Genomic DNA, 15,911 nt, shown 5'->3' with positions numbered 1-15,911 from the left:
ATGATTTTGTAGATTTCGTGCTCTTCTTGGCAAATTCAAGATAGAAAACAACGAAAATCCGCGAGAAATCGTCGTTTTGCATCGAAATATGCGGTTTTCTCTAAGAATTTTGATGATTTCGTGCAGAATTCTGCTGTTTTCTAGCAATTCAGCCGTTGAATCTTGGTAAAAAGTAATGATTTTGTAGATTTCGTGCTCTTCTTTGCGAATTCAAGCCAGAAAACAACGAAAATCGGCGAGAAATCGTCGTTTTGCATCGAAATATGCGGTTTTCTCTAAGAATTTTGACGATTTCGTGCAGAATTCTGCTGTTTTCTTGCAATTCAGCCGTTGAATCTTGGTAAAAAGTCATGATTTTGTAGATTTCGTGCTCTTCTTTGCGAATTCAAGGCAGAAAACAACGAAAATCGGCGAGAAATCGTCGTTTTGCATCGAAATATGCGGTTTTCTGTGAGAATTTTGATGATTTCGTGCAGAATTCTGCTGTTTTCTTGCAATTCAGCCGTTGAATCTTGGTAAAAAGTCATGATTTTGTAGATTTCGTGCCCTTCTTGGCGAATTCAAGATAGAAAACAACGAAAATCGGCGAGAAATCGTTGTTTTGCATCGAAATATGCAGTTTTCTCTAAGAATTTTGATGATTTCATGCAGAATTCTGCTGTTTTCTTGCAATTCAGCCGTTGAATCTTGGTAAAAAGTCATGATTTTGAAGATTTCGTGCTCTTCTTTGCGAATTCAAGCCAGAAAACAACGAAAATCGGCGAGAAATCGTCGTTTTGCATCGAAATAGGCAGTTTTCTGTAAAAATTTTGATGATTTCGTGGATAATTCTGCTGTTTTCTTGCAATTCAGCCGTTGAATCTTGGTAAAAATCATGATTTAGTAGATTTCGTGCTCTTCTTTGCGAATTCAAGCCAGAAAACAACGAAAATCGGCGAGACATCGTCGTTTTGCATCGAAATATGCGGTTTTCTGTAAGAATTTTGATGATTTCGTGCAGATTTCTGCTGTTTTCTTGCAATTCAGCCGTTGAATCTTGGTAAAAAGTCATGATTTTGTAGATTTCGTGCTCATTTTTGCAAATTCAAAATAGAAAACAACGAAAATCAGCGAGAAATCGTCGTTTTGCATCGAAATAGGCAGTTTTTTGTAAGAATTTTGATGATTTCGTGGATAATTCTGCTGTTTTCTTGCAATTCAGCCGTTGAATCTTGGTAAAAATCATGATTTAGTAGATTTCGTGCTCTTCTTTGCGAATTCAAGCCAGAAAACAACGAAAATCGGCGAGAAATCGTCGTTTTGCATCGAAATATGCGGTTTTCTCTAAGAATTTTGATGATTTCGTGCAGAATTCTGCTGTTTTCTTGCAATTCAGCCGTTGAATCTTGGTAAAAAGTCATGATTTTGTAGATTTCGTGCTCATTTTTGCGAATTCAAGATAGAAAACAACGAAAATCAGCGAGAAATCGTCGTTTTGCATCGAAATATGCGGTTTTCTCTAAGAATTTTGATGATTTCTTGCAGAATTCTGCTGTTTTCTTGCAATTCAGCCGTTGAATCTAGGTAGAAAGTCATGATTTTGTAGATTTCGTGCTCTTCTTGGCGAATTCAAGCCAGAAAACAACGAAAATCGGCGAGAAATCGTCGTTTTGCATCGAAATATGCGGTTTTCTCTAAGAATTTTGACGATTTCGGGCAGAATTCTGCTGTTTTCTTGCAATTCAGCTGTTGAATCTTGGTAAAAAGTGATTATTTAGTAGATTTCGTGCTCTTCTTTAGGAATTCAAGCCAGAAAACAACGAAAATCGGCGAGAAATCGTCGTTTTGCATCGAAATATGCGGTTTTCTGTAAGAATTTTGACGATTTCGTGCAGAATTCTGCTGTTTTCTTGCAATTCAGCCGTTGAATCTTGGTAAAAAGTCATGATTTTGTAGATTTCGTGCTCTTCTTTGCGAATTCAAGCCAGAAAACAACGAAAATCGGCAAGAAATCGTTGTTTTGCATCGAAATATGCAGTTTTCTCTAAGAATTTTGATGATTTCGTGCAGAATTCTGCTGTTTTCTTGCAATTCAGCCGTTGAATCTTGGTAAAAAGTCATGATTTTGTAGATTTCGTGCTCTTCTTGGCGAATTCAAGATAGAAAACAACGAAAATCGGCGAGAAATCGTTGTTTTGCATCGAAATATGCAGTTTTCTCTAAGAATTTTGATGATTTCGTGCAGAATTCTGCTGTTTTCTTGCAATTTAGCCGTTGAATCTTGGTAAAAAGTCATGATTTTGTAGATTTCGTGCTCTTCTTTGCAAATTCATGCCAGAAAACAACGAAGATCGGCGAGAAATCGTCGTTTTGCATCAAAATATGCGGTTTTCTGAAAGAATTTTGATGATTTCGTGCAGAATTCTGCTGTTTTCTTGCAATTCAGCCGTTGAATCTTGGTAAAAAGTCATGATTTTGTAGATTTCGTGCTCTTCTTTGCGAATTCAAGCCAGAAAACAACGAAAATGGGCGAGAAATCGTCGTTTTGCATCGAAATATGCGGTTTTCTGTAAGAATTTTGATGATTTCGTGCAGAATTCTGCTGTTTTCTTGCAATTCAGCCGTAGAATCTTGGTAAAAAGTGATGATTTTGTAGATTTCGTGCTCTTCTTTGCAAATTCAAGCCAGAAAACAACGAAAATCGGCGAGAAATCGTCGTTTTGCATCGAAATATGCGGTTTTCTGTAAGAATTTTGATGATTTCGTGCAGAATTCTGCTGTTTTCTTGCAATTCAGCCGTTGAATCTTGGTAAAAAGTTATGATTTTGTAGATTTCGTGCTCTTCTTTGCGAATTCAAGCCAGAAAACAACGAAAATCGGCGAGAAATCGTCGTTTTGCATCGAAATATGCGGTTTTCTCTAAGAATTTTGACGATTTCGTGCAGAATTCTGCTGTTTACTTGCAATTTAGATGTTGAATCTTGGTAAAAAGTCATGATTTTGTAGATTTCGTGCTCTTCTTTGCGAATTCAAGATAGAAAACAACGAAAATCAGCGAGAAATCGTCGTTTTGCATCGAAATATGCGGTTTTCTCTAAGAATTTTGATGATTTCGTGCAGAATTCTGCTGTTTTCTTGCAATTCAGCCGTTGAATCTTGGTAAAAAGTCATGATTTTGTAGATTTCGTGCTCTTCTTTGCAAATTCATGCCAGAAAACAACTAAAATCGGCGAGAAATCGGCGTTTTGCATCGAAATATGCGGTTTTCTGTAAGAATTTTGATGATTTCGTGCAGAATTCTGCTGTTTTCTTGCAATTCAGCCGTTGAATCTTGGTAAAAAGTCATGATTTTGTAGATTTCGTGCTCTTCTTTGCGAATTCAAGCGAGAAAACAACGAAAATCGGCGAGAAATCGTCGTTTTGCATCGAAATATGCGGTTTTCTGTAAGAATTTTAATGATTTCGTGCAGAATTCTGCTGTTTTCTTGCAATTCAGATGTTGAATCTTGGTAAAAAGTGATGATTTTGTAGATTTCGTGCTCTTCTTTGCGAATTCAAGCCAGAAAACAACGAAAATCGGCGAGAAATCGTCGTTTTGCATCGAAATATGCGGTTTTCTCTAAGAATTTTGATGATTTCGTGCAGAATTCTGCTGTTTTCTTGCAATTCAGCCGTTGAATCTTGGTAAAAATCATGATTTAGTAGATTTCGTGCTCTTCTTTGCGAATTCAAGCCAGAAAACAACGAAAATCGGCGAGAAATCGTCGTTTTGCATCGAAATATGCGGTTTTCTCTAAGAATTTTGATGATTTCGTGCAGAATTCTGCTGTTTTCTTGCAATTCAGCCGTTGAATCTTGGTAAAAAGTCATGATTTTGTAGATTTCGTGCTCATTTTTGCGAATTCAAGATAGAAAACAACGAAAATCAGCGAGAAATCGTCGTTTTGCATCGAAATATGCGGTTTTCTCTAAGAATTTTGATGATTTCTTGCAGAATTCTGCTGTTTTCTTGCAATTCAGCCGTTGAATCTAGGTAGAAAGTCATGATTTTGTAGATTTCGTGCTCTTCTTGGCGAATTCAAGCCAGAAAACAACGAAAATCGGCGAGAAATCGTCGTTTTGCATCGAAATATGCGGTTTTCTCTAAGAATTTTGACGATTTCGGGCAGAATTCTGCTGTTTTCTTGCAATTCAGCTGTTGAATCTTGGTAAAAAGTGATTATTTAGTAGATTTCGTGCTCTTCTTTGGGAATTCAAGCCAGAAAACAACGAAAATCGGCGAGAAATCGTCGTTTTGCATCGAAATATGCGGTTTTCTGTAAGTATTTTGACGATTTCGTGCAGAATTCTGCTGTTTTCTTGCAATTCAGCCGTTGAATCTTGGTAAAAAGTGATGATTTTGTAGATTTCGTGCTCTTCTTTGCAAATTCAAGCCAGAAAACAACGAAAATCGGCGAGAAATCGTCGTTTTGCATCGAAATATGCGGTTTTCTGTAAGAACTTTGATGATTTCGTGCAGAATTCTGCTGTTTTCTTGCAATTCAGCCGTAGAATCTTGGTAAAAAGTGATGATTTTGTAGATTTCGTGCTCTTCTTTGCAAATTCAAGCCAGAAAACAACGAAAATCGGCGAGAAATCGTCGTTTTGCATCGAAATATGCGGTTTTCTGTAAGAATTTTGATGATTTCGTGCAGAATTCTGCTGTTTTCTTGCAATTCAGCCGTTGAATCTTGGTAAAATGTTATGATTTTGTAGATTTCGTGCTCTTCTTTGCGAATTCAAGCCAGAAAACAACGAAAATCGGCGAGAAATCGTCGTTTTGCATCGAAATATGCGGTTTTCTCTAAGAATTTTGACGATTTCGTGCAGAATTCTGCTGTTTACTTGCAATTTAGATGTTGAATCTTGGTAAAAAGTCATGATTTTGTAGATTTCGTGCTCTTCTTTGCGAATTCAAGATAGAAAACAACGAAAATCAGCGAGAAATCGTCGTTTTGCATCGAAATATGCGGTTTTCTCTAAGAATTTTGATGATTTCGTGCAGAATTCTGCTGTTTTCTTGCAATTCAGCCGTTGAATCTTGGTAAAAAGTCATGATTTTGTAGATTTCGTGCTCTTCTTTGCAAATTCATGCCAGAAAACAACTAAAATCGGCGAGAAATCGGCGTTTTGCATCGAAATATGCGGTTTTCTGTAAGAATTTTGATGATTTCGTGCAGAATTCTGCTGTTTTCTTGCAATTCAGCCGTTGAATCTTGGTAAAAAGTCATGATTTTGTAGATTTCGTGCTCTTCTTTGCGAATTCAAGCGAGAAAACAACGAAAATCGGCGAGAAATCGTCGTTTTGCATCGAAATATGCGGTTTTCTGTAAGAATTTTAATGATTTCGTGCAGAATTCTGCTGTTTTCTTGCAATTCAGATGTTGAATCTTGGTAAAAAGTGATGATTTTGTAGATTTCGTGCTCTTCTTTGCGAATTCAAGCCAGAAAACAACGAAAATCGGCGAGAAATCGTCGTTTTGCATCGAAATATGCGGTTTTCTCTAAGAATTTTGATGATTTCGTGCAGAATTCTGCTGTTTTCTTGCAATTCAGCCGTTGAATCTTGGTAAAAATCATGATTTAGTAGATTTCGTGCTCTTCTTTGCGAATTCAAGCCAGAAAACAACGAAAATCGGCGAGAAATCGTCGTTTTGCATCGAAATATGCGGTTTTCTCTAAGAATTTTGATGATTTCGTGCAGAATTCTGCTGTTTTCTTGCAATTCAGCCGTTGAATCTTGGTAAAAAGTCATGATTTTGTAGATTTCGTGCTCATTTTTGCGAATTCAAGATAGAAAACAACGAAAATCAGCGAGAAATCGTCGTTTTGCATCGAAATATGCGGTTTTCTCTAAGAATTTTGATGATTTCTTGCAGAATTCTGCTGTTTTCTTGCAATTCAGCCGTTGAATCTAGGTAGAAAGTCATGATTTTGTAGATTTCGTGCTCTTCTTGGCGAATTCAAGCCAGAAAACAACGAAAATCGGCGAGAAATCGTCGTTTTGCATCGAAATATGCGGTTTTCTCTAAGAATTTTGACGATTTCGGGCAGAATTCTGCTGTTTTCTTGCAATTCAGCTGTTGAATCTTGGTAAAAAGTGATTATTTAGTAGATTTCGTGCTCTTCTTTGGGAATTCAAGCCAGAAAACAACGAAAATCGGCGAGAAATCGTCGTTTTGCATCGAAATATGCGGTTTTCTGTAAGTATTTTGACGATTTCGTGCAGAATTCTGCTGTTTTCTTGCAATTCAGCCGTTGAATCTTGGTAAAAAGTCATGATTTTGTAGATTTCGTGCTCTTCTTTGCGAATTCAAGCCAGAAAACATCGAAAATCGGCAAAACATCGTTGTTTTGCATCGAAATATGCAGTTTTCTCTAAGAATTTTGATGATTTCGTGCAGAATTCTGCTGTTTTCTTGCAATTCAGCCGTTGAATCTTGGTAAAAAGTCATGATTTTGTAGATTTCGTGCTCTTCTTGGCGAATTCAAGATAGAAAACAACGAAAATCGGCGAGAAATCGTTGTTTTGCATCGAAACATGCAGTTTTCTCTAAGAATTTTGATGATTTCGTGCAGAATTCTGCTGTTTTCTTGCAATTTAGCCGTTGAATCTTGGTAAAAAGTCATGATTTTGTAGATTTCGTGCTCTTCTTTGCAAATTCATGCCAGAAAACAACGAAGATCGGCGAGAAATCGTCGTTTTGCATCAAAATATGCGGTTTTCTGAAAGAATTTTGATGATTTCGTGCAGAATTCTGCTGTTTTCTTGCAATTCAGCCGTTGAATCTTGGTAAAAAGTCATGATTTTGTAGATTTCGTGCTCTTCTTTGCGAATTCAAGCCAGAAAACAACGAAAATGGGCGAGAAATCGTCGTTTTGCATCGAAATATGCGGTTTTCTGTAAGAATTTTGATGATTTCGTGCAGAATTCTGCTGTTTTCTTGCAATTCAGCCGTTGAATCTATGTAAAAAGTCATGATTTTGTAGATTTCGTGCTCTCCTTGGCGAATTCAAGATAGCAAACAACGAAAATCGCCGAGAAATCGTTGTTTTGCATCGAAATATGCAGTTTTCCCTAAGAATTTTGATGATTTCGTGCAGAATTCTGCTCTTTTCTTGCAATTCAGCCGTTGAATCTTGGTAAAAAGTCATGATTTTGTAGATTTCGTGCTCTTCTTTGCGAATTCAAGCCAGAAAACAACGAAAATCGGCGAGAAATCGTCGTTTTGCATCGAAATATGCGGTTTTCTGTAAGAATTTTGATGATTTCGTGCAGAATTCTGCTGTTTTCTTGCAATTCAGCCGTAGAATCTTGGTAAAAAGTGATGATTTTGTAGATTCCGTGCTCTTCTTTGCGAATTCAAGATAGAAAACAACGAAAATCCGCGAGAAATCGTCGTTTTGCATCGAAATATGCGGTTTTCTCTAAGAATTTTGATGATTTCGTGCAGAATTCTGCTGTTTTCTAGCAATTCAGCCGTTGAATCTTGGTAAAAAGTAATGATTTTGTAGATTTCGTGCTCTTCTTTGCGAATTCAAGCCAGAAAACAACGAAAATCGGCAAGAAATCGTTGTTTTGCATCGAAATATGCAGTTTTCTCTAAGAATTTTGATGATTTCGTGCAGAATTCTGCTGTTGTCTTGCAATTCAGCCGTTGAATCTTGGTAAAAAGTGATGATTTTGTAGATTTCGTGCTCTTCTTTGCGAATTCAAGCCAGAAAACAACGAAAATCGGCGAGAAATCGTCGTTTTGCATCGAAATATGCGGTTTTCTCTAAGAATTTTGATGATGTCGTGCAGAATTCTGCTGTTTTCTTGCAATTCAGCCGTTGAATCTTGGTAAAAAGTGATGATTTTGTAGATTTCGTGCTCTTCTTTGCGAATTCAAGCCAGAAAACAACGAAAATCTGCGAGAAATCGTCGTTTTGCATCGACATATACGGTTTTCTCTAAGAATTTTGATGATTTCGTGCAGAATTCTGCTGTTTTCTTGCAATTCAGCCGTTGAATCTTGGTAAAAAGTCATGATTTTGTAGATTTCGTGCTCTTCTTTGCGAATTCAAGCGAGAAAACAACGAAAATCGGCGAGAAATCGTCGTTTTGCATCGAAATATGCGGTTTTCTGTAAGAATTTTAATGATTTCGTGCAGAATTCTGCTGTTTTCTTGCAATTCAGATGTTGAATCTTGGTAAAAAGTGATGATTTTGTAGATTTCGTGCTCTTCTTTGCGAATTCAAGCCAGAAAACAACGAAAATCGGCGAGAAATCGTCGTTTTGCATCGAAATATGCGGTTTTCTCTAAGAATTTTGATGATTTCGTGCAGAATTCTGCTGTTTTCTTGCAATTCAGCCGTTGAATCTTGGTAAAAAGTGATGATTTTGTAGATTTCGTGCTCTTCTTTGCGAATTCAAGCCAGAAAACAACGAAAATCGGCGAGAAATCGTCGTTTTGCATCGAAATAGGCAGTTTTCTGTAAGAATTTTGATGATTTCGTGGATAATTCTGCTGTTTTCTTGCAGTTCAGCCGTTGAATCTTGGTAAAAATCATGATTTAGTAGATTTCGTGCTCTTCTTTGCGAATTCAAGCCAGAAAACAACGAAAATCGGCGAGAAATCGTCGTTTTGCATCGAAATATGCGGTTTTCTCTAAGAATTTTGACGATTTCGGGCAGAATTCTGCTGTTTTCTTGCAATTCAGCTGTTGAATCTTGGTAAAAAGTGATTATTTAGTAGATTTCGTGCTCTTCTTTGGGAATTCAAGCCAGAAAACAACGAAAATCGGCGAGAAATCGTCGTTTTGCATCAAAATATGCGGTTTTCTGTAAGAATTTTGACGATTTCGTGCAGAATTCTGCTGTTTTCTTGCAATTCAGCCGTTGAATCTTGGTAAAAAGTCATGATTTTGTAGATTTCGTGCTCTTCTTTGCGAATTCAAGCCAGAAAACAACGAAAATCGGCAAAAAATCGTTGTTTTGCATCGAAATATGCAGTTTTCTCTAAGAATTTTGATGATTTCGTGCAGAATTCTGCTGTTTTCTTGCAATTCAGCCGTTGAATCTTGGTAAAAAGTCATGATTTTATAGATTTCGTGCTCTTCTTGGCGAATTCAAGATAGAAAACAACGAAAATCGGCGAGAAATCGTTGTTTTGCATCGAAATATGCAGTTTTCTCTAAGAATTTTGATGATTTCGTGCAGAATTCTGCTGTTTTCTTGCAATTTAGCCGTTGAATCTTGGTAAAAAGTCATGATTTTGTAGATTTCGTGCTCTTCTTTGCAAATTCATGCCAGAAAACAACGAAGATCGGCGAGAAATCGTCGTTTTGCATCAAAATATGCGGTTTTCTGAAAGAATTTTGATGATTTCGTGCAGAATTCTGCTGTTTTCATGCAATTCAGCCGTTGAATCTTGGTAAAAAGTCATGATTTTGTAGATTCCGTGCTCTTCTTTGCGAATTCAAGATAGAAAACAACGAAAATCCGCGAGAAATCGTCGTTTAGCATCGAAATATACGGTTTTCTCTAAGAATTTTGATGATTTCGTGCAGAATTCTGCTGTTTTCTAGCAATTCAGCCGTTGAATCTTGGTAAAAAGTAATGATTTTGTAGATTTCGTGCTCTTCTTTGCGAATTCAAGCCAGAAAACAACGAAAATCGGCAAGAAATCGTTGTTTTGCATCGAAATATGCAGTTTTCTCTAAGAATTTTGATGATTTCGTGCAGAATTCTGCTGTTTTCTTGCAATTCAGCCGTTGAATCTTGGTAAAAAGTCATGATTTTGTAGATTTCGTGCTCTTCTTGGCGAATTCAAGATAGAAAACAACGAAAATCGGCGAGAAATCGTTGTTTTGCATCGAAATATGCAGTTTTCTCTAAGAATTTTGATGATTTCGTGCAGAATTCTGCTGTTTTCTTGCAATTTAGCCGTTGAATCTTGGTAAAAAGTCATGATTTTGTAGATTTCGTGCTCTTCTTTGCAAATTCATGCCAGAAAACAACGAAGATCGGCGAGAAATCGTCGTTTTGAATCAAAATATGCGGTTTTCTGAAAGAATTTTGATGATTTCGTGCAGAATTCTGCTGTTTTCTTGCAATTCAGCCGTTGAATCTTGGTAAAAAGTCATGATTTTGTAGATTTCGTGCTCTTCTTTGCGAATTCAAGCCAGAAAACAACGAAAATCGGCGAGAAATCGTCGTTTTGCATCGAAATATGCGGTTTTCTCTAAGAATTTTGACGATTTCGGGCAGAATTCTGCTGTTTTCTTGCAATTCAGCTGTTGAATCTTGGTAAAAAGTGATTATTTAGTAGATTTCGTGCTCTTCTTTGGGAATTCAAGCCAGAAAACAACGAAAATCGGCGAGAAATCGTCGTTTTGCATCGAAATATGCGGTTTTCTGTAAGAATTTTGACGATTTCGTGCAGAATTCTGCTGTTTTCTTGCAATTCAGCCGTTGAATCTTGGTAAAAAGTCATGATTTTGTAGATTTCGTGCTCTTCTTTGCGAATTCAAGCCAGAAAACAACGAAAATCGGCAAGAAATCGTTGTTTTGCATCGAAATATGCAGTTTTCTCTAAGAATTTTGATGATTTCGTGCAGAATTCTGCTGTTTTCTTGCAATTCAGCCGTTGAATCTTGGTAAAAAGTCATGATTTTGTAGATTTCGTGCTCTTCTTGGCGAATTCAAGATAGAAAACAACGAAAATCGGCGAGAAATCGTTGTTTTGCATCGAAATATGCAGTTTTCTCTAAGAATTTTGATGATTTCGTGCAGAATTCTGCTGTTTTCTTGCAATTTAGCCGTTGAATCTTGGTAAAAAGTCATGATTTTGTAGATTTCGTGCTCTTCTTTGCAAATTCATGCCAGAAAACAACGAAGATCGGCGAGAAATCGTCGTTTTGCATCAAAATATGCGGTTTTCTGAAAGAATTTTGATGATTTCGTGCAGAATTCTGCTGTTTTCTTGCAATTCAGCCGTTGAATCTTGGTAAAAAGTCATGATTTTGTAGATTTCGTGCTCTTCTTTGCGAATTCAAGCCAGAAAACAACGAAAATCGGCGAGAAATCGTCGTTTTGCATCGAAATATGCGGTTTTCTGTAAGAATTTTGATGATTTCGTGCAGAATTCTGCTGTTTTCTTGCAATTCAGCCGTTGAATCTATGTAAAAAGTCATGATTTTGTAGATTTCGTGCTCTCCTTGGCGAATTCAAGATAGAGAACAACGAAAATCGGCGAGAAATCGTTGTTTTGCATCGAAATATGCAGTTTTCCCTAAGAATTTTGATGATTTCGTGCAGAATTCTGCTGTTTTCTTGCAATTCAGCCGTTGAATCTTGGTAAAAAGTCATGATTTTGTAGATTTCGTACTCTTCTTTGCGAATTCAAGCCAGAAAACAACGAAAATCGGCGAGAAATCGTCGTTTTGCATCGAAATATGCGGTTTTCTGTAAGAATTTTGATGATTTCGTGCAGAATTCTGCTGTTTTCTTGCAATTCAGCCGTAGAATCTTGGTAAAAAGTGATGATTTTGTAGATTCTGTGCTCTTCTTTGCGAATTCAAGATAGAAAACAACGAAAATCCGCGAGAAATCGTCGTTTTGCATCGAAATATGCGGTTTTCTCTAAGAATTTTGATGATTTCGTGCAGAATTCTGCTGTTTTCTTGCAATTCAGCCGTTGAATCTTGGTAAAAAGTCATGATTTTGTAGATTTTGTGCTCTTCTTTGCGAATTTAAGATAGAAAACAACGAAAATCGGCGAGAAATCGTCGTTTTGCATCGAAATATGCGGTTTTCTCTAAGAATTTTGATGATTTCGTGCAGAATTCTGCTGTTTTCTTGCAATTCAGCCGTTGAATCTTGGTAAAAAGTCATGATTTTGTAGATTTCGTGCTCTTCTTTGCAAATTCATGCTAGAAAACAACGAAAATCGGCGAGAAATCGTCGTTTTGCATCGAAATACGCGGTTTTCTGTAAGAATTTTGATGATTTCGTGCAGAATTCTGCTGTTTTCTTGCAATTCAGCCGTTGAATCTTGGTAAAAAGTCATGATTTTGTAGATTTCGTGCTCTTCTTTGCGAATTCAAGATAGAAAACAACGATAATCGGCGAGAAATCGTCGTTTTGCATCGAAATATGCGGTTTTCTCTAAGAATTTTGATGATTTCGTGCAGAATTCTGCTGTTTTCTTGCAATTCAACCGTTGAATCTTGGTAAAAAGTAATGATTTTGTAGATTTCGTGCTCTTCTTTGCGAATTCAAGCCAGAAAACAACGAAAATCGGCGAGAAATCGTCGTTTTGCATCGTAATATGCGGTTTTCTCTAAGAATTTTGACGATTTCGTGCAGAATTCTGCTGTTTTCTTGCAATTCAGCCGCTGAATCTTGGTAAAAAGTCATGATTTTGTAGATTTTGTGCTCTTCTTTGCGAATTTAAGATAGAAAACAACGAAAATCAGCGAGAAATCGTCGTTTTGCATCGAAATATGCGGTTTTCTCTAAGAATTTTGATGATTTCGTGCAGAATTCTGCTGTTTTCTTGCAATTCAGCCGTTGAATCTTGGTAAAAAGTCATGATTTTGTAGATTTCGTGCTCTTCTTTGCGAATTCAAGCCAGAAAACAACGAAAATCGGCGAGAAATCGTCGTTTTGCATCGAAATATGCGGTTTTCTCTAAGAATTTTGACGATTTCGTGCAGAATTCTGCTGTTTTCTTGCAATTCAGCCGCTGAATCTTGGTAAAAAGTCATGATTTTGTAGATTTTGTGCTCTTCTTTGCGAATATAAGTGTAACGGTATAAATTTGTGTTAGGGATTTGTAACGTGACAATTTCGAGTTAAACGGGAAGGTGTTAGAAAGGGTTGATTTTCGTGACCTTTTGACGCCTGTAATTTATTGGTTGCCTATTTTAGTGTAACCGCATGGCGAGTTACATTGTCCGTTACGAATTCTGCTCAATTATGTTAATAGTTACCAGTTTGTTAGGTACCAGTTCGGAGGTGACTGGAGGAATACGTTTGAGCCTCAGAATTTTAGCTGGAGGACTGCTACAAGTTCCTCGGGGTTGTCTAGGTTGCAACTCTTTAGTTTTCATCTTTGCTTCAACTTTTCTAACTTCTATTTTCTTCCTTTTCACAACCACGTTAGCCTGCTTGGTGTTGATCGTGTCGTGGGTCGTTCTTCTTTTTGACCGCAACATCAACGGTGCTACTCTTGCTATTTTTTTCTTCTTGCGATTGTTTATTTTGTTCATAGTGTGCGTTGAGGTCTACGATTGGTTGATGAATAATTTTCCAGCTGTTTACTTACCGTTGGCTTCGTTTTGCTACTCTTTACGATCACTTTCATTCTTTGTTTTGATTCGAATAACCCCAAATTTTCACCTGTCAAGGGGTCACCTTCTCAATGACGAAATGTGACGTAGAGCCGAAGAAGCGATAGCAGCCATTCTGGTTCCGTGGTTCTCTTGCGTTTTAGATCTCGAGGCGTACGGTGCTCCAGAGTGTTTCGGTATTTTGGAATTTGGAGTGTGACTTAGTGGCCTTTTTGGTTTGATTGGTACATTGGTATCTGGATTGGGTCACTAAGGTTCCTGGAGGCAACCGGAATTTGTCGGGTCTCGAGATCGAGTTAATCCACCACGACGTGAACCACGTGGAAAACTTTAAGGCCGCTTTCCATCGTAGTAAGTAAAGTATTCCAGTGTATTCATCTTCCTAAGGGTATTTTCCACCCTAGGGCCTTCTATTTTGGGTTCTAGCCTGTTCTATTCTGGGCTATTCTCTGTTTCGTTTTTTTCCCCTTTTGGTTGGGGGTGCGAACTGGAAGTTCGAAACTGGATTGCGGCTGACCGTTTTGACCGAGCCGTACAACCTCTTCCCTGTTGGATTCGGGAAGGCTCACCAGTCGGGAGCACCTAGAGGAGAGTCGGTAGGAGGAGCTGTAGGAGTCAAGGTCAGATCGTTTTATCCACGTTTTTGTTCGAGTCATCGTGTCACCGTTTTGTTAACTTGTTCCTGTAGGAGTTTACGGCTTCACCGTAACCGTCCTTGTTAATTGTTACTTGTAATTAGTAGTTGGGAGATTACAGCTTCACTGTAATCAACCGTTTCACACTTAGTCATTTCTTTTCTGTTTTTTTGTTGTACAGACGTCCTTGTAAGTCGGGACCCGGTAATTGCGAGTTTGTACGATCGAATTGTTGCGCGGATTTTCGGTGTGCCGTCGGCTTGCGCAAGCGTTCGGTCTACAGCGAATCGTCGTAAATCTAACAGCAACGATTGCCGGTGTAAAGACGACGTCTTTGTTTTCCTGTATTTTTTGTTTAGGTTTTATTAGTGTGTTTTTTTAATATATTCGTTCCTGGTTAGAATTCTCTTCGTTTTCTTTTTTTTTCTCGTTCGGGTAAGCTACACCGAGTACTTTGGATCCGGGTACTCGCAAGTCGTAGCCGGAGGATCCTGGCGCCCTCAAGATTGTCGGGTCGGTGAGTTTTAACGAACCCACCCAGACTGAGCTACCGGCGTAATTTTGTCACCAGCCGGCCCGAGCGACTTTAGTCGGTCAGTTTATTTTTTTTTTGCGTGACAATTTTGGCGCCCAACGTCCAACTCCAGACAACGATCGTCGTTGTTACAACTGCCAACGAACAGGCCACTTCTCCAGAGAATGTCGACAACCTCGGAGGCTACGTTGCTTCCGATGCCAGCGCGAAGGCGTCACTACGAGGAACTGCCCGGATTGTAACCGCGATAGACCATCGACGTCGGGAAACGACGCACGAAACCAACAGTAGGGCGGCTGGCTGGTTTCAAGAAGTTCAACCGCTCCGTGGGTTCTGGATCTAACGGTGATCGGGTTAGGCTAGCGACCTCGCTGAGAGCTCGGCTGGATTTTATTTTGGAAGGTGCGGTCGGAGACGAACGACCTTATTTGAGTGTTGTTGTTTTAGGTCATAGGGTGTTAGGTTTATTGGATTCAGGAGCCAGTAGGACTTGCGTTGGGCAACCCGGTATTTCCATCTTTGAATCGTTAGGGTTAAGGCTGGACCACCCCGCCAATGTATCGTCGTGCGTGGTGGCTAATGGGGATAGATGTCAGGTTAAGGGTATCTTTCACGTACCGTTTAGGGTAAAGGATCGTGTGCATGTTTTGGAGGTTCTAGCAATACCGTCTCTCCCACATGTCCTGATTTTGGGGATAGATTTTTGGACAAACGTTGGATTAGTTCCAGATGTCAGACGTGGGGAATGGGTATACAGTAAGGGTCAGCCAACGCAAATCAACGCCATCGAAAGCTCTCACAGTTTAACAGCGGAGCAGACCAGACGCCTGGAAGAATTGAGGTTGACCATTCCATTCGCGGACCATGGCATAGGTGTCACACATCAAGTGGAACACAAGATCAGGACGGAGGCTGAGCCTATACGGCAAAGAACATACCCCATTTCACCGGCGTTGTGGAAGCACGTAAACCAAGAACTTGACACCATGATACGAGAGGGTGTTGTGGAACCGAGTTCATCCCCGTGGAGCTCGCCGATAGTGCTGGTCAAGAAGAAGGACAATAGCTACAGGTTTTGCGTGGATTACCGCAAACTCAATGCGGTTACTCAGCGAGACTCTTACCCATTGCCACGGGTGAGCACAATTTTAGATCGTCTCCGTGACGCTACCTTCCTCTCCTCGATAGACATCAAATCGGCCTACTGGCACATTCCTGTGGAGGAAATAAGTCGTCCAAAAACCGCCTTTGCTGTTCCCGGACGCGGACTCTTTCAGTTCCGAAGAATGCCATTCGGCCTCCATAATGCCCCAGCGACTTGGCAACGATTTATAGACCACGTTTTAGGTTTCGACTTGGCACCGTCGGTTTTCGTTTACCTGGA

This window comes from Gnatocerus cornutus, unplaced genomic scaffold (genome assembly GCF_029298725.1).
Source record: "Gnatocerus cornutus isolate USDA-ARS CGAHR unplaced genomic scaffold, icGnaCorn1.1 ctg00000143.1, whole genome shotgun sequence".
Lineage (NCBI taxonomy): Eukaryota > Metazoa > Arthropoda > Insecta > Coleoptera > Tenebrionidae > Gnatocerus > Gnatocerus cornutus.
This window is presented reverse-complemented; position numbering follows the sequence as displayed.